This window comes from Castanea sativa, chromosome 12 (genome assembly GCF_040712315.1).
Source record: "Castanea sativa cultivar Marrone di Chiusa Pesio chromosome 12, ASM4071231v1".
Taxonomy (NCBI): Eukaryota; Viridiplantae; Streptophyta; class Magnoliopsida; order Fagales; family Fagaceae; genus Castanea; species Castanea sativa.
The window spans coordinates 18432619-18460178 of NC_134024.1; the positions used below are offsets into that span (position 1 = coordinate 18432619).

At 34.3% G+C, this 27560-nt stretch overlaps 2 pseudogenes; one reads left to right on the forward strand and one right to left on the reverse strand.

Annotated features, from left to right (window-relative positions):
- Positions 1-1737: 1737 nt before the first annotated feature.
- Positions 1738-3113, reverse strand: LOC142620292 (benzyl alcohol O-benzoyltransferase-like; annotated as a pseudogene).
- Positions 3114-14677: 11564 nt separating this feature from the next.
- LOC142618450 (benzyl alcohol O-benzoyltransferase-like) lies at positions 14678-20407 on the forward strand (annotated as a pseudogene).
- The last annotated feature ends 7153 nt before the right edge of the window (positions 20408-27560 follow it).

The following is a 27560-nucleotide window of genomic DNA, read 5'->3' on the forward strand; positions in this document are numbered from 1 at the left end:
TTTTAATTCGTTTGTTGGACGTTTAAATTGTGAGGTTTTCTATTTATTCTATGGGAAATTTGGTAAGAAGTAAACTAGTAAAGTCCTACTCTACATGCTGCCAAAGTAGGATGAGTTGTGAAGTTCCGAAACCAGTTTGTAATTGCTTTGGGCTAGTCTACTATAATTCATTGAACATTTTAGTTTAGCCAGTAAGGAATGTCCTTGAACAAACTATATTCTCCAATATCCAATGTCTTGTTTTTGGCCTTTTTTTTCCCTCCTTATTTGCTCTCTGTTTTTTGTTTTTGGTGCCAATATTGAAGCCTAATGTTCCTTATGTTTTAATGAAATGGTGGAACAACTGGCAGACTAAGTGTGAAAGTTGTTGTGTAATTGTGTGTAATGATTGAATGATGAGCGGTAGGATTGAAGAGAGAGCACACACAAAGGTTTACGTGATTCGATTTAACGGCCTACATATAGTGATCAGAAAGCTCTTGACGGCTATATATAATATTAAACACTTGTGTTACAATGGACCCAATGTAAAGTTTATATACTAGAGAATATATTATTAATCATAGGCTAACCATATAGCCATAAACTAACCTAAGGTTAATGTGCTTGTTCTACAAGTACATAAACCTACAATTGGTATGAGTCACTTGGATTATAATATGTCTAACACTAAGTAACATAACTTTTCTTTTTCCAAGTTTCAACTTATTGATTCATTTTTCTCCGTTTAACTTTATAATAATTTGATTTTGACGCGCGAACTTTGTTTTTGGTTTCAACCGGGGAGCGCTTGAAACATAGAGGAAACATTGCTTCTGTTACTATGTTGCTTTCATCATTCACTTCTATTTCACGTAAATGCTATTAATATAATTAAGAGAATGTTTAATTTAGAGCATCATATATAGGTATCCTAGCCAGCTAATCATGTTCAGGAGTCATATAAAATGCCAAGTATTCCAGTTGATTTTGGAAATTATGCTATTTTGTTTCTTTCGTAAGATTGATTTTTTTTTTTTTGGAATTAATAATATTATAGATGGTTGACTCTTGGAATTATATTGTTTACATCTTTGTTTATTTGGTTCTCAATAATACCTTCACTCTTTTTATTTTTTTGTTTTTTCATCAGCTTCCTTTGTATAATTTTGCACCTAAATCCCTTCATAATTGAGTTTGAGATAGAATACTTCTTTTGCGTGTGTCCAGTTTCTTCAATGAGTTTTCAGCATTGACATCATCGTGTAACCGCTTCCACCTGCCTTGCCTTACCATGTTTCCAGCAACTTGAACTTCGTCATGCACATTTTAACACGGTTAACCTGTCATGGCCTACAAGGTGCTTTTTTTTTTTTCCTTATATCATTTATTATATAGAATGCGGATCTATTTCTTAAAACAATATTCTGAATTAAGTATTAGTAAAGTCTAAAGTCAACTCTATGTGTATGGCAAACACAACAATTTCTATTACTAACCATAATCATTGTAATTTTCTAATGCATGCACGTTACATTTTACTCTCCCCCATCATGTCTTCCATATATATATATATATATATACACATACATACAAGTCACACGGAAGAAATTATAAATTTGGACATTGGACCACTCCCATCTGATTGGTGTTGTAAGATACTATCCAGCTCCTTATTCACGAATCTTTCCATTGCTGGGGTTGCAAGCACATGGGCACCATAATCACATGCTCTCCTTTACTATTCATTGCTTTAATTTAAGATAAAGTAGCAAAATTACTCGGGCTTTCAAAGATGTTGGCTACTCCACCATAGATTGCCTTTTCCCCACCCATAGTCTGCGTCTCTGAACCCCACACGCAGTGTTTGACAGAACGAAGGATTGCACAATGGTGGTACGAGGTCGGCCTTTTCTCACCACCAGGTCTATAACTGATTGAATGTACTTATCAGTGACATTAGCTTTTGCCTTTCAAACTAGTTCCAATGTGTACTCTAAAGGGTTCTCACAAGGCTCCCCAACTGTTGTTACTGTCAGTGAGATTGCATATGCATTGCCATAATACTCTCTTGGTAGTGGAGGGTTCAATATGGCTCAGCTCGCACATTATTCATAAATATCAAGGGCACTTGTTCTTCCGTGTTTGGCGAATATGCTATGGTATGACATCGTCACAAGAACGCAGTTAGTACCTCAAATGTGGAGTATTTACCCAGGTGGTGAGGTATCTTTTAACGAATAGCAGATACTTGAGTGGTTGATCCAAAGAAGAAAGAGCAACAAGCTATTTCATGAAGAGGGTTGATGATCAAGCTGTGAGTCGTGACCAAATTATCAAATTCGTGATGTGTGCATGTCACTTGTGGTGGGTTCCTTGTGGCCACTAACCATTTGAAAACTCCTATTCATATTTTTTTTTTGCCATCTGATTGTAATTTTTTTATTATCTTGTCTAGCTGGCCACCATTCACAAGCTTTAATATTACTATTTAAATGGTATTTGAGAAAGGTATTACTTGTTTTGCACGACTTGTTGCAACTTGCAATGCTACTGTCACCAAAAAAATCACAATTTTAGCTATAAGTTTTCACGTGACAAATTACAAGTAATAGAGAAAAAATAATGGATCTACAAAAGTCCACACATCTCCATGTGACTAGTTACAATAGAAATTATGATGTCTTTTTTTCGACACTAGCATTTCTTTGTACTTACACACATGCACGAAAATGAAGTCATATTTTTTTTGTTTTTATTTGTTTCAAGTATTAGGTTTTATTTATTTATTTATGCAAGTGTCAAGTACTGAGTTGTACTACTAATATTGTGATAATATTTTACCTATTTTGAAGGACATTTCTATTCTATATCTGGTCATCTCTTGCTATAAATTCTTGTCCAAGTTAAGTCATAACACACAGTACAACCTGTAAGCTTGCCCAAATTTCTTAGTCTCATATTCAAACCATTTTCTTGGCATGGCAATGGCACCATCCACCTCTCTAGTGTTCAAAGTACGAAGGTGCAAACCAGAACTGGTTACTCCTGCAAAGCTCACACCCTATGAATTCAAACAACTTTCCGATCTTGATGACCGAGAGGGACTTCGAATTCAAATCCCAACCATACATTTCTATAAATATGATCCCTCAATTATGCAAGAGATCAGAGACCCAGTGAAAGTCATCAGAGAAGAACTTGCACAAACACTAGTGTTTTACTAACCATTTGCTGGTAGGCTAGCTTAGGGAAGGACCTGGCCAAAAGCTTGTACTAGAATGTATGGGTGAGGGTGTCATGTTTACTGAGGCCAACGCTGATGTTACGCTTGAACAGTTTGGTGACGTATTTTTTTGGGGTAATAATGTAAAAAAAAAAAATTATATATATATATATATATATGTGTGTGTGTGTGTGTGTGTGTGTGTATGCGCACATCAAATACATGCATATTGCCTATATTTTCAATCCAGTCATCGCATTTAGCTTCTCACACTCATCTCACAACATGCATATTACTTATCTTCATTCAGTCGCAGCACTAGCTATCTCATACTCTAGCTCATCACAGCATTCATTGGTAAACCACTTTCGTTAACGGTTGTGTTTCCACACAAGTTAGGAAAACTTTAAATTGGTCTAACCTTTATTGATAAGCAGTAAAAACAAATAAAAATTTAAATTTTAGGATCTTACCCTTAGGTTTGGGCTAATGTCAAATAAGTCCAAGACATTTCAAAATTAACCAATTTAATTCCTAAATTCAATTTGGTCACAAAGAGAGGAGAAAATAACTAGGAGACCTAACAGTATTTAGGGAGTAAGTTGGGTTTAGGGATCAAATGAACACTTATCGTGAGACCTCCACTGACCCTTTATGACAGATTGCAATGAAAGAGGAACTTGATGCATTATCTAAAAACCATATTTGGGATTTGGTGACTCTCCCCCCGAGAAATCTGTGGTTGGTTGTAAGTGGATCTACAAGATCAAGACTCACTCTGATGGGTCTATTAAGCAATATAAAGCTCGTCTTATTGCAAAATGTTTCACATAGGAGTATGAGATTGATTATGAAGAGACCTTTCCTCCAGTTGCTCGAATCTCATTTGTTCGTGCCCTTTTAGCTGTTGTTGCTGCTAGTAAATGAGAAAATTTTCAAATGGATGTTAAAGATGCCTTCCTTAATGGGAATTTAAGTGAAGAAGTTTATATGCAACCTCCTCCTGGTCTATTTATTGAACTGAATAAGGTTTTTCGCCTTCAACGTGCACTTTATGGCCTTAAACAAGCTCCACGAGCTTGGTTTGCCAAGTTTAGCTTTACCATCTCTCGCTTGGGTTCTATACTAGTCATTATGATTCTGCCTTATTTCTTCATCGTACTAACAAAGGCACCATTTTGCTTCTCCTATATGTGGATGATATGATCATAACTGGTGATGACCATAGTGGCATTCAAGAACTCAAGGATTTTCTTAGTCTGCAGTTTGAGATGAAAGATCTTGGCCATCTCAGCTACTTCTTGGTCTTGAAATCACTCATTCCATAGATTGTCTTTATTTACTCAAGCCAAGTATGCTTCTAAACTTTTGTCTTGAGTTGGACTCACTGATAGCAAGACTGTTGAGACTTCAGTTGAACTTAATGCGCATCTGACTCCTTCAGGGGGGAAACCATTGTCTAAGTCCTCTCCTTACAGATGATTGGTTGGCATCCTAGTTTATCTCACTGTCACTCGTCCAAGCATTTCCTATGTTGTTCACCAATATCTATTTGTGTGTGTGTGTGTGTGTGTGTGTGTATATATATATATATTCACTTTTAGTTGGGAGAACTAATGTGTGAATCATAGCAATATATTATGACAAGCCACTATTATAACAAAAATGGTATAATAGTAAGAAACAGCACCAAGATTCTCGTTTGTGTTTTTGCTTTTTGTTTTTTGATATAGAGACTCTAGTTAAATGAAAGAGAAGTTTTTAGACACCACAAACAAAATATTTCTATATCTAAATATAAATTAAGTAGGACTTATTTTATGTGGAGGGGAGATAATTATTTTATATATCGGTTTCATATAACAAATGTCTCCTAGACTCCAAGTTATTAGCATGAATCACACAATCTTATTAACAACCAAGTCAATCGACTAATAAAAAATTCAAAAACAAAAACCAGAGTATGATAAATCCTAATGATATAAAATAAATATTAGTTTATCAAATAAATGAATAAAAATTGTCCATTCCATAGGCCACGTCAATGTCATTGGTCAACCCTATATATATATATTTTTTTTGTTAAATGGAAATTTCATTTAACTAGGCCAAAATGGCTAAATTTGTGGCAGTAAGCCTACAAAATGTCTCCCCATTAGCATTAGAATACACAAAAGAAGAAATCCTATCAGTTGGGGACATGTCCCATATTACAAAATCATCTTGCATCTCGCATCCTAGCTTAGCCAACGCGTCTGCTACTCTATTTACTTCACGGAACACGTGCTGCACTTTGCAATGTTGGAACCTGCTCAAAAGCGACCTGCAATCAACCAGCAGTGATGAATAGAACGCATTAGGGGAGGTTTTTGCTTGGACTAACTCCATAACCACCTTGGCATCTAACTCAATTTCCAAATTTAGAACCCCAATCGGGTCTGCAAGCAACAGTCCATCCGTTAGAGCCCAAAATTCCGCTATAATGCTGGTTGTAACCCCGATTGATTTAGCAAAACCTTTTATCCAATTTCCATCACTATCCCTTATAATCCCACCTCCACTTGCCTTGCCCAGATTGCCAAGAGAAGCCCCATCTGTATTTAACTTGTACCAACCTGAGGGAGGTTTTTTCCAACTAACATTACAAACCACCATACTTCTTTGGCTCCTAAGTTTCCCCACACAGTAAAAAAATTGCAAAGCTTGGCTTGTAGTAATTCTATGTAAATTACCATTCAAGGCAGTATTGTTGAACACCATTCCATTCCTCTGTTTCCACAAATTCCATATGGCAAATGTAAAAACATAGCTCCATGGCATTAAAGAGTGGTGATACACCTTGCTTTGACAATTAACCCTCAGCCAATAGATCAAATCCATGTCCACAAACGAGCTAACCATCTCAGGGGGAACCTTAATATTATACCAGAAATCTTTTGCAACCATACAATCTCTTAACAGATGGCATGTAGTCTCCGGGAAGTTATTGCACAAAGGGCAGCAACTATTTGTTATTATTCCTCTCATAGCCAACACGGACCTCACAGGCACGCTATTGTGCATACACAACCAAAGAAAATTAAAAACTTTTGGCAGTGTATCTATTTTCCATATCCACTGCCCTTGGAAAGGAATAGTATTCTGCTGAGGGCCAATTATCAGAGCATAGGCAGATTTGGTGATGAACTCGCCATCCTTTGAGAGTTTCCACATAATAGCATCTTCCTCTCTACCAACCTGCTGCCTTGGAATTGCTTTTATCCTATCCTTAATACTCGGAGGCAGCTCAAATGATAAAACTTCCCACTTCCACCCCTGTTCAATCCCAAGGAGTAAATTAGAGAAATTCATATCAACTTCCCTTTGTGTCAAAGGGCCTTCGATCAGCTCTCTCAATGAACTTCACCTTATCCAGCAATCAGTCCAAAGTTTAATCCTTTCTCCATTTCCAATCCCCCAACATATGCCATCAGCAAAGGTTTGGAATCCAGCCTTTATGGCTCTCCAATTAGGTGAGGCCAAGAGCTTATTCGGGTCCCTGGCTCTCCTTCTTTCTGCTGAACAATACTTCCTTAAGATCGCATTAGCCCAAAGACTGTCTTTTTCCTGATTCATTCTCCAATTTAGCTTGGCTAATAATGCCAAATTCTTAGCTCTAGCAGCTTGAATCCCAAGACCTCCCTCTTCCTTTGGCCTAATGATCTTGCTCCAGCCAACCAAGTGCAGCCTTCTCTTTTCACTAGTTGAGCCCCACAAGAAATCACGATTAATTTTGTCTAATTTCTCACAAATTGGGCAAGGAGGGCAGTTACCTGCATTACATAGTTAGGGATCGCTGACATAACAGACTTCACCAACATAGACCTTCCTACAAAGGATAAGAACCTTGCTTTCAAACCAGCCAGCTTGCTCATCACCCTCTCCACAATAAAGCTCAGTCTATTCCTTGGCACCCCTTTATGATTAATCGGAAAGCCAAGGTAATTTCCAAAATATTAGCCGTGGCTTGAATTCCCAGTTTTGAGCAAACTTCTCTTCTAACATCAGCTTGTACATTAGGGGGGAAATAAATTCTTGACTTCTCCATGCTCACCTTTTGGCCCGACTCTTCACAAAACTCATCCAACACTTCCGAAATAACTTCACAGGAATCCTCATCAACTTTGGCAAAGAGAATTAAAGCATTTGCGAAAAATAGATGAGAAATCCCTATATTATCCCTGGAGGCTTTCAAAGGAATCCACATTCCCTCCATACATTTCTTATCAATCAAATGGCCTAGATACTCCATACACAATATAAACAAATACGGTGAAATTGGATCACCTTGTCTAAGCACTCTTGAAGGATTAAAAGACTCCAATGCCCCTCCATTAAACAAAATAGATATCTTAGTTGAAGTGACACAGCTCATTATCACCTTAATAATGTTTTGGGGAAAGTGGTAAGCTTGAAGGACTTTATGGATAAAACACCACTCTAGTTTATCATACGCCTTCTTCAAATCAACCTTAATGGCCATATATCCCTCCTTTCCTTTCTTCCTGTACAAAGCATAGAAGAGTTCTTGAGCAATTAAGACATTGTCTATGCCCTTCCTCCCAGGTACAAATGCTGATTGAACAGGAGACACAAGCTTACGGAAATAAGGTCTAATTCTTTCCACTAAAATCTTCGAAACAATCTTGTAGACCAAATTGCAAAGGCTAATCGGTTTATAGTTATTCAGGGATTTAGGGCTTTTACACTTCGGAATAAGGGTCACAAGGGTGTCATTGAGGTGATCCGGGACTATGCCATCCTTAAAGACAGCCTTCACCTCCTTACAAACTGATCTCCTCACATCATGCAAAAATATGCTGATAAAAACCAGCATGTAGACCATCCAGCCCTAAGGCTTTAAAAGGTTTCAAATTTCACAACCCATTCCTAACATCTTCATCAAAAACTTCCCTACCCATCTAATTTTTATCCCTAACCCTATCTCCTTTCTTCCTCTAACTATTTTGATTACATTATCTATTAAAAAAAAAAAAAACTATTTTGATTGCTATATTTTATTTATTTATTTTCCCTTGCTTTTTCTTCTAACTATTTTGATTACTATATTTTATTTCTTTTTCTTTGCTTTGTGTGCCGAGCAGGGTTTGTCACTTTTGCATGCCCCCGCCACGTGAGCTATTGATTCAGATTAAAATAACTTTTCAACTATTGAACCTTAATTTGTGTGCCTCTTTATGGAGTTGTTGGGCATATTAGAGATGAGATATGAGAGAATATACTTTTAAGATTCTCATACGTGTTTAAGCAATAAACATATAAAACAATAAAAAAATTGCAGAAAAAAAAACAATAATATCAAATTAGTATAGTTTTATAAACTGTTTTAATTAGAAGTATTTATCAAACACCTTAAGGCATTTTATTATTTGATCAAAAACACTGAAATGAGTGAGATTAGGCATACTAACCTGAATAAACAACAATGGGCAATCAAGCATTTCTCTAGAGCAAGGAACATCATAAAGGAGCTCATCTATACACGTAAATGGAGGATGAATTAGATGTCCAAACTGCTTTGGTGAAACGTCAGCACCAGCCTCAATGAACATGACACCTTCACCTGTACATTCTACCACAAGCTTCCCACCAGGCCCTTCCTTAAGCCTACCTGCAAAAGGGTAGTAGAATACAAGCGTTTGTGACAATGCCTCTCTGATGATCTTCACTGGATCTCTCCCTTGCATTGAGAGATTGTGTTTATAGAATTGTATATGCATTGCCATAATACCCTCTTCGTAATGGAGGGTTCAATATGGCTTGCATATTATTCATAAATATCAAGCACACTTAGTCTTCTGGGTTTGGTGAAAGTGCTATGGTACGGCATCGCCACAAGAATACAGTTAGTACCTCAAATGTGGAAAATTTACCCTAGTAGTGAGGTATGTTTTATGAATAGTAGATACTTGGGTTGATCCAAAGAAGAAAGAGCAACAGGCTAGTTCATGAAGAGAGTTGATGATCAAGCTATGAGGCTTAACAAATTCATCAAATTCATGATGTGTGCATGTCGCCTGTGGTGGGTTCCTAGCGTTGAGAAGTTCCCTTTGCCACACAGGTGGGATTGAAGGTGCACATACTCCTCGTGCCATCTCACCCATGGCATTCATGTCATGAATTGAACTATGCTGGGAGCATCACTCATGAGATGGTTGAGGCGTAGGGAAAAGATAAATCTGTCACACCTTAGTCGTGTCACTTGCGAATTAACACAATTAAAACCAATTAGAAGAGCATGTGTTTTTACAACTATTAGGAACATTTCTTGTAGCTAATGATAATATATATATATATATATATATAGTGATAGTTACGATGGTTGCTAAACCTGCAGTTCTAACTTTTTTATGCTACGTCCTAAGCATTTTGTGCATCGAGAATTGCCAATTTAGCTAATAATAATACTTTGGATGTCTTAGACTTGTTATTGTAGTTTCACATATATGACTAACCCAGTTAAATAACAAGGTGGAATGCATATGCTAATGATATTATAACTCTTAAGAGTAGCGCTAGAGATACAAACTTTTTTATAAATTTTTTTGTATAAATTGCTTATGTGGTGAATGACTATTGGTAAATGAAAAAGTAATGTTAATGGTGGATTTAGATTAAAACCGATAAAAATTTGGTCACATCAACATTTTAAAAAAATATTGTAAAATAGTTTGTGACCATAACATTACTCAACTCTTAAATAATATATCCAACGTTATAAAAATTGTAATAACTCTCTCAACATTGGACAAGTCACTATTATAAAAAAAAATGGTATAATGGTAGTAAAAAACAGCTCCAAACCTCTAGTTTTTGTTTTATGATATAGGGACTCTATTTAAATGAAAGAGAAGTCTTTGGAAACCACAAAAAAAGTTTTTCTATATTTAAAAAAATTTATGTAGGATATATTTTATGGGGAGGGGAGAGAATTATTTTAAATATGGGTTGCATCATGCATGTAACAAACGTCTCCTAGTTATTTTAAATATGGGTTGCCCTGCTGTCTCTTTCTAATGATGTTGAAGTTTATCCCCAAAAAAAAAAAAAGTCTACCAGTTACCAGCATGAATCACACAATGTGGTTGATATTGTATCATGCCGGTTGGGACCGTTCCAAATACTAATTAATACTGGAATATACCAAATAATGTTATGGGGTGTATGGACAGTTTGATCGGAAATTAACAATCAAATCAATCAGACTAATAAAAAACTCAAAAAAAAAAAAATCATCAAAGTCATCGACCCATCCAATAGAACCTACTCCCGTGTGTAAGATGAGTATGATATATATATATATATATATATATATATATATATATATATATATATATATATATCTTAATGATATATAAAAAAAAAAAATGCCAATTCTATAGTACACGTTAATGTCATTGGTCCTCATTCTAGATGTGTGTTCCTATAAACTGTTGTAAAACTATGTTTTGAATTTAAAATGAGTATTTGTAAAAAAATTAAGAAAAATTGTAGTTACAAAATAAAATTTTGGGTTTTAAAAACACTATTTTAATCTCTTAAAATACCAAACCAAACATACGCTTTGTCAACTTATCATTTTTATTCCTTTTTCTTTGTTTTGTGTGCCTAAGATGTTTTGTCACTTTTGCAACTATTGAACCTTAATTCATATATTACTCAAAAAAAAAAAAAAAAACTTAATACATGTTTACCAACAATATGTACTACCGCTTTGCTTTTATATCTTTTTGGCACATTAGGTGAGCTATGAGTTTATAATTTTAAAGACTCTTATACATGTTTAAATATTAAACATATTAATAAATAATTAATTATATGCACATAAGGATAACAATATCAATAATAAATAAATAATTAGTTGCTAACCCGTGCTATGTACAAAGACTTATCCATTTGTGATGTAGACAAAAATAATTTTGTAAAATCTTAAATTGATTAAGAAACTACACCATTGCATGATTTGCTCTTGTATGACTTCAATTTGGGTTACAATTTGATAGAGAATCCATTGCTTGAACATGCAACAACTTACAAAAATTTTGTCAGACAATTCTAGATACTGAAAAAAAAAAAAAACTCAAAAATTCAGATATTAAAACTTTTGAAAGATCTAAGATATTAAAGAATCAAATGATTCACTACTTTAAAATTAATGAAACAAAACAAAATATATATATATATATATATATATATATATATGACTAAATAATAGAGAAATATAATAAAAAATTGGGTTTCATTCAAAAGAATATCCATGGCTATAACTATTAAAAGGAATCAAAAGATTCAGAGCCTACAAATAATAGATAATATATATATATATATATATGTGTGTGTGTGTGTGTGTGTGTGTGTGTGTGTGTGTGTGACTACACAATAGAGAAATATAAGAGAAAGATTTGTTACCATCAAAAGAATAACTCAGATGTTAAAACTTTTGAAAGGCCAAAAAATAATGAAGAATCATTTCTCAAAAAAACAAAAAAAAAATTACTTCCTAGAAATTTTTCAAACAAAACAAAATATATATGATTACACAACAGAGAAATACAAAAGAAAAATTGATTACCTTCAAAAGAATAATACACATTATAGTCATTGAAATCTGCTAAATATGTTCAAATATTGCAAAAACTAACATAAATTCAGATGTTAAAACTTTGAAAATACCAAAAAAAAAGATATATAATTAAATAATAAGTTATTGAAACAACTCAAAAAATATATGACAATTCAAAAGAGAAATATAAGAAAAAGAAAAAAGTGCACAAACCCCATAAAGTAATAAGTTTTAAATTTTAACAGGTTTAAACTTTAAACGATGAAAAAAATTATATACCGTCACTTAGGGTTTGGTGATTCAAGTACAAAAATCACTTTTTAAAAAATACATGAAAAACAATAAAATAATTTTTTTAACAAAGTAGAGGAGAAGAAAATAACAGAAGAATAGCTCATACCTAATATTGGGGTTTGCACTGCTTTTATAGTATTCATGATTATTAACATTTGGGTTTGAGTTTAAGTTGGATTTGTTAAAGAGATAGAATTTCACTCTTTGTTAAATTTGGAGATAAATTATCAACGTTTTAGTTTGAGTTTATGTTGGACTTGTTAGAGAGATAGAGTTTCACTCATTGTTTAAGTGTTTCACTTAAGATAAGTTGCAAGTCTACCATCCCATGATCTCTCTTCTTGCAAAGTTTTTCAAGAGTTCGTAGTAGGGTTAGACTTATGTACTTTTGTTACTTATGGGACAGTTGTGTTAGATTTATCTCATAATTGTTGTTTATGATTTTGTCACGGATTGCCAAAGGGAGAGATTGTTAGGGTCATATTTTTTGTAATTGACTAATCCTTTGACAAAATGCATTTTATTTGTAATTGGGCAGATCTAAGATGGTTTTAGTACTTCAAGAAACATGTTGTTTAAGTCAAATATTAAATACATGAAGATTGATCTAAGAAACAAGTGAATAAAAGTTGTTCATTAAGTCTCGACAAATAGCTCAACAGATGCCTGCTATTGAGACTTAATGTGAAGATCGATAGATAGCTCGATCTATCGAGAACTATGGTTTTCAGTTTTCCAGATCTAAATTTCAGCCCAGGCTTTTGGATTTGTTTAGGATTTCTTTTCTTACAACCTTAAACATATATAAGGTTTATTTTTAAAAACCATTACACACGGATATAGAGATCAAGAGATTTATTTTCTCTGTGAGAAGTTACTACGTTTGTACACTATAGGGTTTTGTAACCAAGTGCTTCTAGATCTTTATTATTGATGAAGTGAAGAATTTTGTAGCTAACAACATCTGTTCAAGTTGCTAAAGTTAGTCATGTACTGAGATATGTGCAAAGGGTTAGTCACAAATTGAAGGTTTGTGCATTAAGGGAAAGAAGGCTACTACAAAATCAAGTTCAATTGGGTATTGGAGCTAAGATTCAACTGTAAGTTGTATTTCGAGATAGGCCAGGGTAGTTGGTAAGATTCTGTATACTTGTAACCGCTTGATTGTTGATTAGTGGATTCTTGGGAGTGGTGACCTTAAAATCACCTAGTAGAGTTTTTGTCTTGCGAGGTTTTCCTCATTTGTCAACAAATTATCGTGTCAAATCTATTTCCTGCTGCATTTAGTATTTTTGGTAGTTTGTTAGTGCCTCCATGATTTGCATGCAATTGAATCTAATTAATCAACTTAGATAATTGAATTAATTAACCGAGGTCAAGCTATTTTATCCTAACACACTCATTTCTTGTTTTTTTAGATCTTTTTTAATTCTTAGTAGCTTAATATATACACACACACACACACACGAGTTGTTAACAAAATAAAGCTTTATGAAATATTAATCAGGTCTAAATAATTTTCTCTAGATAAATCTAAATAATGAATAAAAAAATTAGAATATTACTCACATATAAACAAGAAATTCTATAAAAAATAAAATTTTTGTTACACCTAATAAATTAAAAGAATAGAGTTAATTAAAATGGATTACTTAATTAAAGTTAAATATATTAAATGTCTCAATTTAAATATCACTTTAACGGTAAATTATTGTGTACTCCCTCCTCTTATATGAATGGTGGGTTCCACTAATTAAATTCAAGGTGGGACCTGCCATTTATGTGAGAGGAGGGAGTACGCATTTATGGTACTCCGGGAGTACCTAATAATTTTCCCACTTTAACCTCAAAATCCCTTCCTTCAATTTGTCAACTTCTTTGCTGTTTCTTTATTCATTTTCTCAGCTGGCCTGAACCTTGGTTATCGCTATCTATCCTCTAATTTTTTATTACTTCGTTTTTATTTACTTTTTAGGCAAACTGTAGGGGGCTTCTTAATTGGTGCGCATGTCACGTTAACTTTGACTTTTCAAAAGCGGAGATTTTTTTTCCTTTTTTTGGGGGGGGGGGGGGGAAGAAAGTAATTAAAGATCTCAACAAATTACAGAAATTTTGACTGATGTGAAAATTCTAAATAATGAAGAAAAAATAGCGAATTTATTCCTCCGCTGAAGTACAATCATTTGAAAACTCCCATTCATTTTTTTGGAAAACTAATTGTACTTTTTTTAAAATATTATCTTGTGTTGCTGGCCACCCACTCACAAGCTTTAGTATTACTATTGAAATGATACTGTACTTAAAGAAAGGAAATACTTGTCATACATCAGTTGTTGCGCATGGTTTTTCTTGTTTTTATGAGTGTCCATACTTGGTGTGTAATACTAATACTTATATTGTGTGTGATGATATTTTCCCTATTTTAAAGGATATTTCTATTTCTAGATTACGTCATCTCTGGCTATAAATTCCTTTTCATCGTAAGTCATAACACATACTACAACCTGTAAGCTTGCCCAAGTTTCTTAGTCTCATATTCAAACCATTTTCTTGGCATGGCACTGGCACCACCCACCTCTCTAGTGTTCAAAGCACAAAGGTGCAAACCAGAACTAGTTGCTCCTGCAAAGCCCACACCTTATGAATTCAAACAACTTTCCGATATTGATGACCAAGAGGGTCTTCGATTTCAAATCTCAACCATACATTTCTATAAACATGATTCATCAATATTGCAAGAGATTAGAGACCCAGTGAAAGTCATCAGAGAAGCACTTGCACAAACACTAGTGTTTTACTACCCATTTGCTGGTAGGCTTAGGGAAGGACCTGGCCAAAAGCTTGTAGTAGAATGTACCGGTGAGGGTGTTATGTTTATTGAGGCCAATGCCGATATTACGCTTGAACAGTTTAGTGAGATACTTCATCCTCCATTCCCATGCTTGGAAGAGCTCCTTTTTGATGTTCCCAGCTTTGGGGGCATCCTTCATTGCCCATTATTGCTTATTCAGGTTCATATACTACACCTCTAAAACTCATTAATTTATATATATATATGGAGAGAGAGAGAGAGAGAGAGAGAGAGAGAGGTTAGATTCAAGTTATACCTGCTGTAACTCTAAGCAATGATACACCATTCAATAACTTATTATTGAATTCGTATTTTGAAAATTTAACTGTTAAATTATATGTTTTATATGTTGTTAGCATGCATGTCAAATTTCATGTCAATTAAATGTAATTTACCATTCGATCCACAAACTAATCTTTTATGCATTATTTCAAATTACAAAAACTTAAATTTAAATAATTGATTGATGACATGGCTATTGATTTTTGATCACCTTGAAATTTTGCAAGCATGGAGAATATACAAAGATAATGTAATCTAACGGTGGATTTGTCAAAATTTGCATCCAATTAAAAATTATTGGTTGGTGAAACATTGCTTAGAGATCTAAGAGAAGTTACACCATTTACCTAATGGTTTAAAAAACATAGTAGACTTTTTATTACTTTCCAACTCATTTACCTAATTAATAACAATTTATTCTCTCTCCTTAATTATTCCTACCTTAGCTTCCATTTCTTCTTCTTCTTCTTCTTTTGGTAGAACTACTATATTAAATTAGAAGTAAGTTCCCAGTTTACATTGTAAAATTCAATGACTCAACCAAGTAATATTTTGCACAAGCAAATAGCCGAAACTATCCAAGGGAAAAAAAGTGGAAAGATCAATTTATATATTGTTGACGCCACTACAAATAATCAAGTTTATGAATAAATACCAGCAGATATTGTTGCTAAAAGGCTAAATAAAAAAATTGGTTCATAATGCAATTGTGAGTGACTGAACAACCATTGATATCTCCTTGCTAGAAAAATGTCATTGGTACCCTATTAAAAAAAATGCTGCAATATAATTAAATGCCCTATCAAGCCACAGATTGCTGAAGATGACATCTCTGCAATGTTTTTTTTTTTTTTTTTTGTTTGTTTGTTAAGAAATAGTGTTAATAACAAAACCTTTCAACCAGGGAACTACAAGGCTGAAATTGGAGGTTTTGGCTATGGTGGGGTGACCTTAAAGGCTTCAAAAGTTTCTTGAAAAATGGCAGAATGACATTTATCGAGGTGGAAAACAATAGTATCTCAACCATTGATAACTAAAAAAAAGATGGAAAGTAATAAATAAGGAGTGAGAAAAAATGCTATTAATTTTTTTTTTTTGAGGAAGTAAAATGCTATTAATTAGGTAATTGAGTTGGTAAGGAATTAATATTTAATGGTGTTTTTTAAACTGTTAGATCTCTTAAAGATTTATGGTGCAAAAAATGTGTAACTTCAATAGAGTTACACCAGGTGTAACTTGAACTTATCCCTATATATATATATATATATATATATATATATATATATATATATATATATATATATATAGGGATAGGTTCTGGTGTAACTCTATGTGTGCATGCGCGCGCGCGTGTGTTTACATCTAAATTGATATATCATTGGATGATTAAAGTACGAAATAAATACTGCAACCTGTTAACTTTGCATTTTCTAGGTCATGATAAACTTTTGAAAACTTTTATAATGAGAAACTTTACTTATATGTAAATACTAGTCGCTAGCCTGTGCGATGTATAAGATAGTTAAATAAAAATTAAAAATATTTATTTTGCTTAAAGGTATATGACTTGACTTAAAAAAATGTATAATATGAAAATGAATTAAAATAAGTAATTTTTTGTTCAATATAATAGTGTAGAAAAATTATTTTTGTTTCATACCATTGGTTCCACATAACATATCCCAGCATGGACTATTCTATGGTGATGACTTCACACAATACTCAAATGCAATTAAATCTACTATTTACCACCAATCTAATCTATGTTATCTTAATAGTAGATCTACAAATTGCATTCTCTTATCCTCCATCATTTAGAAGGTAATTGAAGTTACAATTGTATGTAATTTATAAATTTTATTCTTTTACAATATAAAATAATTAAAATAAAATCTGGACAAAATTTAGCTACAAAATCGGTTATAGCCTTAGGCTACAAACTCACTCAATATCTTTTTATTGGAGGTGAATTTTGACAAATTCACCATTGGATTACATCTTCTTCTTATATCTTCTATATTCGCAAAATTTCAAGAAAATTAAAGATCAATAGCTATGTCATCGATACATTTTTAAATTGCAAGTTCTTGTGATTTAAAATTATGCAAAAAATATAAGTTTATAGATTATATAGTAAATAATATCCGATTGACATAAAATTTGACATATGTATTAAGAGCGTAAAGAACATGCAATTCAACGGTTAGATTTTCAAAATATGTAGTAATATTTATTTTATTGAGTAAATTTTTAGCCTAAGGCTACAACTAATTTTGTAGCTAAACTTTGTTCATAAAATCTAATGTTCTGGAAATTTTTTGAAACAGAATTTTAAATTTCTTAAAATTAGTTAATAGAGTTTTTATTTTACTTAAAAGTGAACTATCACAATTAATGAGAATTTAAACATTTTTTACAAAGAGAAGATAACCATAGACGCAATTTTTATTTTATAGTATAAGATGTTACAGTTAGATCCATACCATGTGTAATATATTAGTCCATTATGATAGTTCCAAATAATATCCTAAAACCTATCTATATGAGTTTTCTTTTTAATGATGCCATAAAGGATGGAGTTCAATAGAATCATTTAAGATCCAAAGTATCCTCTATTTAAAAAAAAAAAAAAAAATTTCAAAAGTCTTTTAATTGTAAATTTTTTTTAATCATAAAATAGACTCTATCTAAACTCTAAAGGAAAGTATTCGGAATGATCACATCATTGATACCATATCATGATGGTTACAAATAGCAATATTATTATTTTTGTTTAATAGACGAACAATGAAATTGTGAATTAATAATTTAACAATTTAAATACCAAGTTTAAACTACAACAACATATATACAGAAGACTCCAAATTTTGGAACATACTTCTTCTACCATTTTCATTATTCAATCAAAATCAAAGTTTCAAAGATAATTCTAATTCAATTAAACCCAATACATACATACACATGAACGTAAAGAATTTCAAAAATAAAAACAACAATCTTTAAAAGCCTCTGCCTAATACAATCATTATTTATTTTTATTTTTTCAGATTATGCGTTCTTTAGTTCTTTTTCCTTTTATGTTTCATCAAACTTTTTCTAATTGACCAAAATATCTCTCATATATGTTAACATTAAACCTAATAAGAAAACTTTACATACCTTTTTGTTTTGAAGACGATCTAAGAACCAAAATCGATGCAAGAGGCTGTACAGCAGAGTGGTGTTGGAAGAATAATCCCAAAAAAAAAACTATTTAAAATATAATATAGGAATGAAAAGCCGAGTTCAAATTGTAACAAATAATCCCTAAAAAAACTATTTATAATATAATATAGGGTTATGGATTTCTAATCAAATTTGGTTATATATATATATATATATATATATATATATTTTAAGTCTCATTTGATATAATTATAGAGTCTAAATCCTATTGAAATTATAATTTCTAATCAAAGTTAATATAAAAAAAATGAAAAAAAAGAAGAGAAAGAAAACGTGATTGATAGGTATAAGGTAATATGATAGAATTTTTTTTTTAAATGTCATCGACATAGAAATTATAAAATTAATGGAGATATATTCCATTTTTTGGGATAGATTTATATTAATGGAGTTATTATATAGTTTGTTAGGATTATTTAAAAATTTCCTGATTAGGTGATACTTTAGGTGTGTTTTAAGCATAGCAGTTGCATGGTACCAAACAACTAAATTTAATTTTTTTAAAAGAAATTTAATAAATTTTCTGCAATTTGGTGCTATAAAGTTGAAATAATTAAATCAAACTAAAAAATATAAATAATAAATGTTGATGTGGAAAATTGTGGAAATGTTAACCAAAAGTCAAAGGTTTCGGTTATATATATATATTGGGATAGAAAATTATTGGTACCTTGTTCTTTTGTAGATGGAAAATATGAAGGTCAACGTTATTTTAATGTAATTGGTGACATATCTAAAAGTTATGTAGTAAATTTATGAGTAACGCTACTTCTACAATATTTTTATAAAAATTCTACAACAAATCTTAATAAAGTTATTATTGTTTAGTAAAAAAATAACATTACTGGTAGGCCAAATTAGAACCACTAACAATTTGTTACTTAAGTTTTTTGTGAAATTATTATGAAAATTTTATGAAAATATTGTGATATAGCATTATTCAAAACTTATATATATATATAGCATTACTCTTTATTATTAAGTAAACCAATAATCATTTTGCTTGCTGGAGATGGGCAGGTGACGCGTCTCGAGTGTGGTGGTTTCATCTTTGCCGTCCGCCTAAACCACACCATGAGTGACGCCGCTGGATTGGTGCAATTCATGATGGCCATGGGCGAGATGGCACATGGTGCATGTGCCCCTTCCATCTTACCCGTGTGGCAGAGACATCTCCTTCAAGCAAGAGATCCAACTCAGGTGACATGCACGCACCGCGAGTACGATGACATGGCCTCCACTGTTGTTGTCCCAATCCCACTCAAAAATGACATGGCCTATCGTACCATTTTCTTTGGCTCCACAGAGGTCTCTGCCCTTCGAAGATTCATTCCACATCACCTGAAACATTGCTCTACCTTTGAGTTGCTGACTGCATGCCTCTGGCGTTGTCGTACCATAGCTCTCCAAATAAACCCCCAAGAAGAAGTTCGTGTGTTGTTTGTTGTCAATGCACGTGACAAATTCAACCCTCCTTTACCCAACGGTTATTACGGTAATGCTTTGGTGTTCTCTGTGGCACTTACAACAGCAAGGAAGCTTTCTAAGAATCCGTTGGGTTATGCTATGGAATTGTTGAAGAAGGCAAAAAACAACATAACAGAGGAGTACTTGCGGTCGGTGATTGATCTTATGATGATTAAGGGTCGGCCTCACTTCTATGTGGCGGGGTCGTATCTTGTGTCGGATGTGACATGTGCCAGATTTGGAGAGGTGGACTTCGGGTGGGGTAAACCATTTTATGGTGGGCCTGCCAAGGCTGAGGGGGGGGGCCATACCCGGAGTTTCTAGTTTCTATATTCCTAGTAAGAATAGTAAAGGAGAAAATGGGATAGTAGTACCGATTTCCCTGCCAGTCCAAGCCATGGAAAGATTTGAAAACCAATTGGATAAATTGCTTGTTGAAGGACCAATTAGTCACTTATAAGAATTCACTGCTTAAGCTTTTGAACCAAATTTACTAAGAGTAGATATCTTATTTTGTACATGTGCCTTATGTTTGAATTTTATATCCATTAGTTTTTTTAAAAAGAATCGAGTAACTTTCATCCTAAAATGGGTAGATTCCATTAACTTATCATGAGACTTTAATTAATGTCAACTAGGTATAAGATATTTTAAAAATGAATAATTTGGTCCCTAAACCCAACTTACTGCCTATACATTAAGTTCGTTAGTTATTTTTCTCTTCTCTTAGTGACCAAATTGGATTAAGGGTTCAAATTGATCAATTTTGAAATGTTTTGAATTTGTTTGGCATTAGTACAAACCTAAAGGTAGGTTAATGGAATTTATCCTAATATCTAAATTTTTATTAGTTTTTATTGTTTATAAATAAAAGTTAGACCCTTTTAAAGTCTTCATAACTTGTGTGCAAAGACACCTGATAGCGAAAGCCGTTTATTGATAATTGTTATGATGAGCTAGAGTATGAGATAGCCAGTGCGATGGCTGAATGAAGATAAGCAACATGCCCGTTGTGATTTGAGTTCGAGAAGCTATGTGCGATGAATGAAATGAAAATATAGGCAATATGCATGTATTCGATGTTATGTATTACTGCATGCATATGTGAGGACTTTATTTTCATTTTTCTGCTCAACTAAATCATATTCTTGAGGTGCGGTTATTTAACTATATTTTTCAACTAGGAAGTTAATGTTGAAAATATTTCATACTTTAATGTTGATGAATTAACACGCTTGAGAGTTAGGATCACAAGAGAACCAGAAGTTTGAAAAGAAAATGTTTTGAACTTTTCATCAAGTTTAGACTGCTTCGTGAGTAGTTACTGGAATGATTGTCATGTGATAAGGATACTCTACACCCGCAGATCACAAGGGATACCATACAATTTGGGGAGGACTGTGCAATGTCAAAGCTAGAAAATTTTACTCTTGCCTTTAAACCTGAGCTTAATTACTTGCAGAATTTAGTGAGGGCAAAAAAAAAAAAAAAATGATTGTCTTCATTTAATGATCTGTATGGTCAAAAAGTGCAGAAACTAAGGGGGCCTGTGACAAGAACTACGAGGGTGCTTTAACACAGCTGAACTCTATTTCAGAAACATACACATAAAGCAGAACTCAAACGGTAATTATGACTTAAAACAATCATCAAAAAAACTTACCGGTTTTAGTTTGTCCCTAATACACTTCAATTCTACTAACTTTTTATTTGCTTCATTTTGACTTTTTAAGATTTGGATTAAATAATTAAATTCGTTAAAAAGTTTATGAATTTTGGATGAACCCTAACAAGTTCATTTAATCTAAACTTAAGAAAATCTAATCTTTTTTGTTAGCAGTATGAGTCCTAGTAAAACAGGGAAAATTAGCCATTTAACTTTCATTGGTGATTTTTTTAGCCAAAAGCCCTATTTTCGAAATATTTGGGTAAGTGGCTTTGTTTTGCAACTCAACTTTGCTAAAATTGAGTTCTATTGAGGTGGCAGTGGTTGATGTGGCTATCTTAAAAAAAAAAAAATTGCCAAGTTGAACTTGACTTTATCAAAGTTGAGTTGTATGTTATTTTTTTTTTCAAAAAGAGGAAAACGATTTTATTAAAATCAAGTTATTGAGTTCCATTGGTGCTTTTTTCCCCGAAAAGGGGGGGAAAAAAAAAAAGGCTTCTCAATCCTTTTTGTGTTTGCACTTTTTTTTTTTTTTTGTATTGTAGACACTTCATTTCATACCCATGATTTAATCAAGGAGGATGACTAGAGTGACTGTCCACGTACAAAAAAAAAAAAAAAAAAATTCTTGCATCACATGCATCATTTTATCTTTGCATCACATGCATCAATTTGTTCTTGCATTGCATGCATCAATTCATTCATTGCATATCATAACAATGATCTTGAGATTCTGACGTTCACAACGGTGTGTCCGGTTTCTAAATCAAACCATCAGATCGAAAGATATCACATGATCAAGTTTACATGGTCCATATGCATTATGTCTAGAAAGAGTCAATCACGCACGATTAATTTAAATTAATTCTGATTCGTTGAACAATTAAAATTAATTAAATAATTTTGTGATTGGTTGATAATTAGTGTTTAAAATAGGGATGCATGCATAGGAATAAAAGGAATGGTTGGACAACAATAAAATTGTGTAACGTCCTAGCTACGGGAAACAATGAAACAAAAACCCATCCTACAATGTAACGACTTAGAACCTATCCCTAGGTCAGTCCTTGTTAAAATTGTATTGCATGTTGTGTGTGTTTGTTTTGGTTGATTGATGGATGTGGACGGGGTCTTAGCTTTGATTAACCCGACCAAGCCTATCATTAGGAAAGAATTTGGTCAAGATCTGAAGGAAGGCTACAAAGAGAACCTAAGTCCGACACTCAAGCTAGTAGCTCCAATTCCAAGCCTGTCACTCCCACCACCATACTAAAGCCGTCAAGCATAAAAGAAACTCCACTACTACAACATCACAACCCCATCTTCGACCTCCAAGGTAGTTCAAGCCACCAAAAGTTTGAAGCTCCACACTATGGCCTAGGAAGGAGAACAACCAAACCCAGAGGAACCCATGAATACCCAAGAGCTACTTAACACTATAGTAGCTAGTCAGATTCAATTGAGGGAAGACATGAACCGTATGATGCAACAGTTCCAAAATTTGAAGAGTAATTAAGAGGAGGACAAGATTGACCATGATCCACCAGCCATAGAAAATGAGAAGAAGATCAATGAGGGGATGAATAAATTGGAGGAGATGATTAGAAGAGCCCGTAAGATGGAGGACCTTATGGACTATGATTCCCTCTTACTGTTCCTTAATGCAAGGTTGCCACCCAAGTTCAAGATGCTAACCCTAGACAAGTTTGATGGGACCGGTTGCCTAAAGTCCCATATGAAGATTTACATGAAGGCTATGCAGCCCTTAGGCGCGACCGAGGAAGTACTTGCTTAAATGTTCCAAAGTACACTGACCAGAGTTGCTCTTAGGTGGTTCCTCAACCTAGATGATGCGAGGGCAAGAAATTGGGAGGACATCTGCCGAGAGTTTCACAAGCAATACAAGTACAATACGGAAGTTGACATCACAAGAAGATACCTTAAGACTACCAAGCAAGAGTCGAAGGAGTCCTTCTCCGCTTTCATTACTAAGTGGAGAGCTAAGGCCGCACAAATGATGAGTAGGCCGAGTGAGGAAGAACAATTAGCCATGGTTGTAAAGAATTTGTTACCTGTGTATCATAAATATTTGTTTGCTCAATACTTTCCCAATTTTAAAGCTTTAATGGCTGTTGGAACCCAAATTGAGGATGCTTTAAACAATGGAACCATAAAAACTGATGATCCACCAAGGCTTAAAAAGAATGTAGGACCTAAGGCTGCAAAAATTTCCAACATCCATAAAAATGATCCTTACCAATTGATTGCACCTATTGCACTTGTGCAAGTACCACAAGGGCCTAGACCTAGGAGAGAATTTCATGAGTTGCATATGCCCATAAGTCAAGTATATGACAAGCTGAAAACCAAAGGTTTTTAGAAACCCTTAGACCCAAGACCTATTCCAAATCCCTTACCTTCACAGTTTGATTTTAATAAAAGATGTGTTTACCACCAAGGCCCAAGTCATGACACCAACCGTTATTTTTCCCTTCATCATGCAATTCAAGACCTAATAGATAACAAAGTGATTGTGCCGCCTACAAGGCCTAGCATCACTAATAATCCCTTGCTCAATCACGAGTTTAGGAAATGACCAAAGATTAATTGCTTGATGATCGAAGAGTAAAATATGGAAGATCCATCAGACCTGATCTATGACCTACCCGAATGCTTCATGATGACATGGGAAGAATTAATGGATAGGACATCTACCATCGCTGCAGGATATGACATATGGAATGATGAATTAGAACCCGAGGATTACCAAACACCCATAAAGGGGAGACACTTTAAACCCCAAATGAAAAACCAAACATCCACAAATAGGGGGGGACCCTTCAAACCCTAAATGAACAACCAAACATCCACAAACGGGGGGAGACACTTTAAACCCCAAATGAATAACCAAACATCCACAAATAGGGGGAGACACTTCAAACCCCAGATAAATAACCAAACACCCATAAATGGGGGGAGACACTTCAAACCCTAAGATACTGACCTCAATGATCCAACAAAAATTGCCCACATCACAAGGGGGGAGACACTTCACACCCCCACATTTGGAGACCGACAACCTTGTGGAAGCCTTGAATATATCTACCCAACAAACACCTACCGAGGAAGATGAAGTCCTCAAGCAACTACAAAAGACACAAGCCAACATATCCTTATGGGGTTTACTCATGGCCTCATACAAATATCGTTAAAACCTAGTAGACCTGCTCAACCAAATCCAAGTCCCTACAACCACAACCTCTCAGGATTTGAATGCTATGTTTGGGTCTATAAATAGGGAACTCACCATCTCTTATTTTGATGAGGATCTGACCAAGAAGGGAAAATACCACAGCGACCCTTTGCATATCACTATAGATTCAATAGGGAAGAGGATACCAATGGTTTTGATAGATAATGGAAGCGCTTTGAATGTGTGTCCTTTGAAGACTACAAGCTGCTTGGGCCTTAGTATTGAAGACTTTGTGCCTACTGATCAAAATGTGAGGGCATATGACAACAGTAGAAGAAAGGTCTTGGGGACTATAACATTAGAGCTTACCATAGGACCAATGGTCAAGAAGGTGGATTTTCAGGTCCTTAACATAGACTCATGCTTTAACATGCTCCTTAGACGACCCTGGATTCATGACACGGAGGCCGTACCTTCTTCCCTGTATCAAAAGGTTCAATTTCTACATAAAGGAGCTATTGTGACCATCTATGGGGATACATTGATTGTGCCTAAGCCTGTTTATGGTATTGATTCTGAGAAGGAACCATTGACCATGGAAGGCTTTGTGATTGAAAGACCTATTTCTGAATATAGAGAGGGAGAAGTTGAGAAGATCCCAATGGACTTTGCTCCTTATGGTAACAACAATGTGGTAGCAATGATGAGGATAATGAATTACCTTCTGGGGATGAATTTGGGGAGGACTGTAAAGAAGCCAATTGTTTAGGAACCGACGATCCCTACTACTACACCACCTTTTGGGCTAGGCTACAAGCCCACTAATGATGATTTGCTAGAGATGGAAGTAAGAAAGATGGCCCGAGCCAAAGCAAAGCAAGAGGACTCCCTTGTCCTCCAGAACCACTGAAGCCCTACACTCCTACATTGAATGGGAAGTTTGTAAAAGCCAAAGAGAGTCAACATTATTGGGGATTCCCTGAGCCCAGATTTGATCCTATGACAAAGAAAATGGTACTTGGGTTCGAGATGCTACTTGACTGCCACAACAAGGCTCCAGAATTGAAGAAAGAAGACACCACTTGGGTTCCTAATTACTAGGCTAATTACATGGATCCTGATGCCATGACTACGCTCCTTGGAGATCCTATTTGTAACATCGAAGATGAAGAGCATTGGGAGGCTAGCCAGCATACATTAAAGAGCCCGTATGAACTAAGAGCCCATAATAAAGATGAGGAAGGGGGAGCAGCCCCTAGTGATGATGAAAATGAAAGCAATGACAAGAGTGATAGTAGTAACGACAGCAGCCACAATGATGGTGGACATGATGATTGGGATGAACCCCTTAGTGATAGAGAAGATGAAGATGCAGATCTATTCTATGAGGAGTATGATAGTGCTGTGGACTATTATGATCAAGACATTGAAGACGATGCTGAAGCTAACAGGTGGAACGAAACTGATAGTGATCAATACAAACTAATGAATGTGTTAGAGAATGCAAGAAAAGAGAATATGAAGCTTGCATTATGGGTCTACAAGCAGCCTTGGGCCTAGAAGTGAAGGAGTTGGAGGTATATGGAGACTCAGCTTTAATAATCTCTCAGATTCAGAATAAATGGAAGATCAAAGAAGAAAGGTTGGTGCCTTATCATGAATGTCTTCAGAAATGGGATCAAAATTCAACAAGATCCAATACCAGTATGTGCCAAGGATGCAGAATCAAATTGTAGATGCTTTAGCAACCATGGCATCCATGATGGATGGGCCGAAAGAGGATGAAGCTAGACCGATAGTGTTGGAATAGAAAGAAGAACCAGCCTACTGCATGACAATAGAAGAAGATGAAGAAAAGAATGTGGAAGGTGAATGGTATTCAGACATCCTACAGTACCTCAAGGATGGGACATACTCGCCATCTGCAGACAACAATGATCAATTGACCATCCGAAGGTTGTCTACTAATTACATTATTTGTGGTGAAAGACTTTAAAGAGGCACAACAAGTAATTGAGGAGGTTCATGAATCAAGTTATGGGCCACATATGAATGCACATATGTTGTCAAAGAAGATAATGAGACAAGGCTACTACTGGACCACTATGGAAGCCGACTGTGCAGCTTATGTTCGAAAATGTCATCAATGCTAAGTCCATGGAGATCTGAAACATATGTCGCCCATGCCATTACATGCTATAACATCACCCTGGCCCTTTTCTCCATGAGGGATAGACATTATTGGGAAGATTGATCCAATTGCATCCAATGGCCATGAAATCATACTAGTAGCCATAGACTATTTCACTAAATGGGTAGAAACTGCATCATACAAAGTTTTGAATTCAAAGAAAGTTGCTCAATTCGTTCAGAACAACATCAATTGCACAAATGGGGTACTGTACGTTTTTAGATCCCTGTAAACTTAGATTGTTTAACCTAAAATTATACTAAGTTGATTAACAAGATTGTTATTCAAGATTAGGTTAAACACAAATAAGCATAAACAATAAAAAGCAGCGGAAAATAAAGAACACAAAGATTTGATGACTCAGGAAAACCAAACTGGTAAAAAACTTGGGGAGGATTTAACCTAGCTATCCTCAAGGTAAAAACAAAACCATTATGAAAGAATTGAAGTTTGTACAATAAGACTTAGAACACTAACATCATATTGTACCTCGAGTAGAAAACTTACTACCACGATCCGATGATAGCTCTGAGTCTACAGACTACTTCTTTCCTTGGCATTTG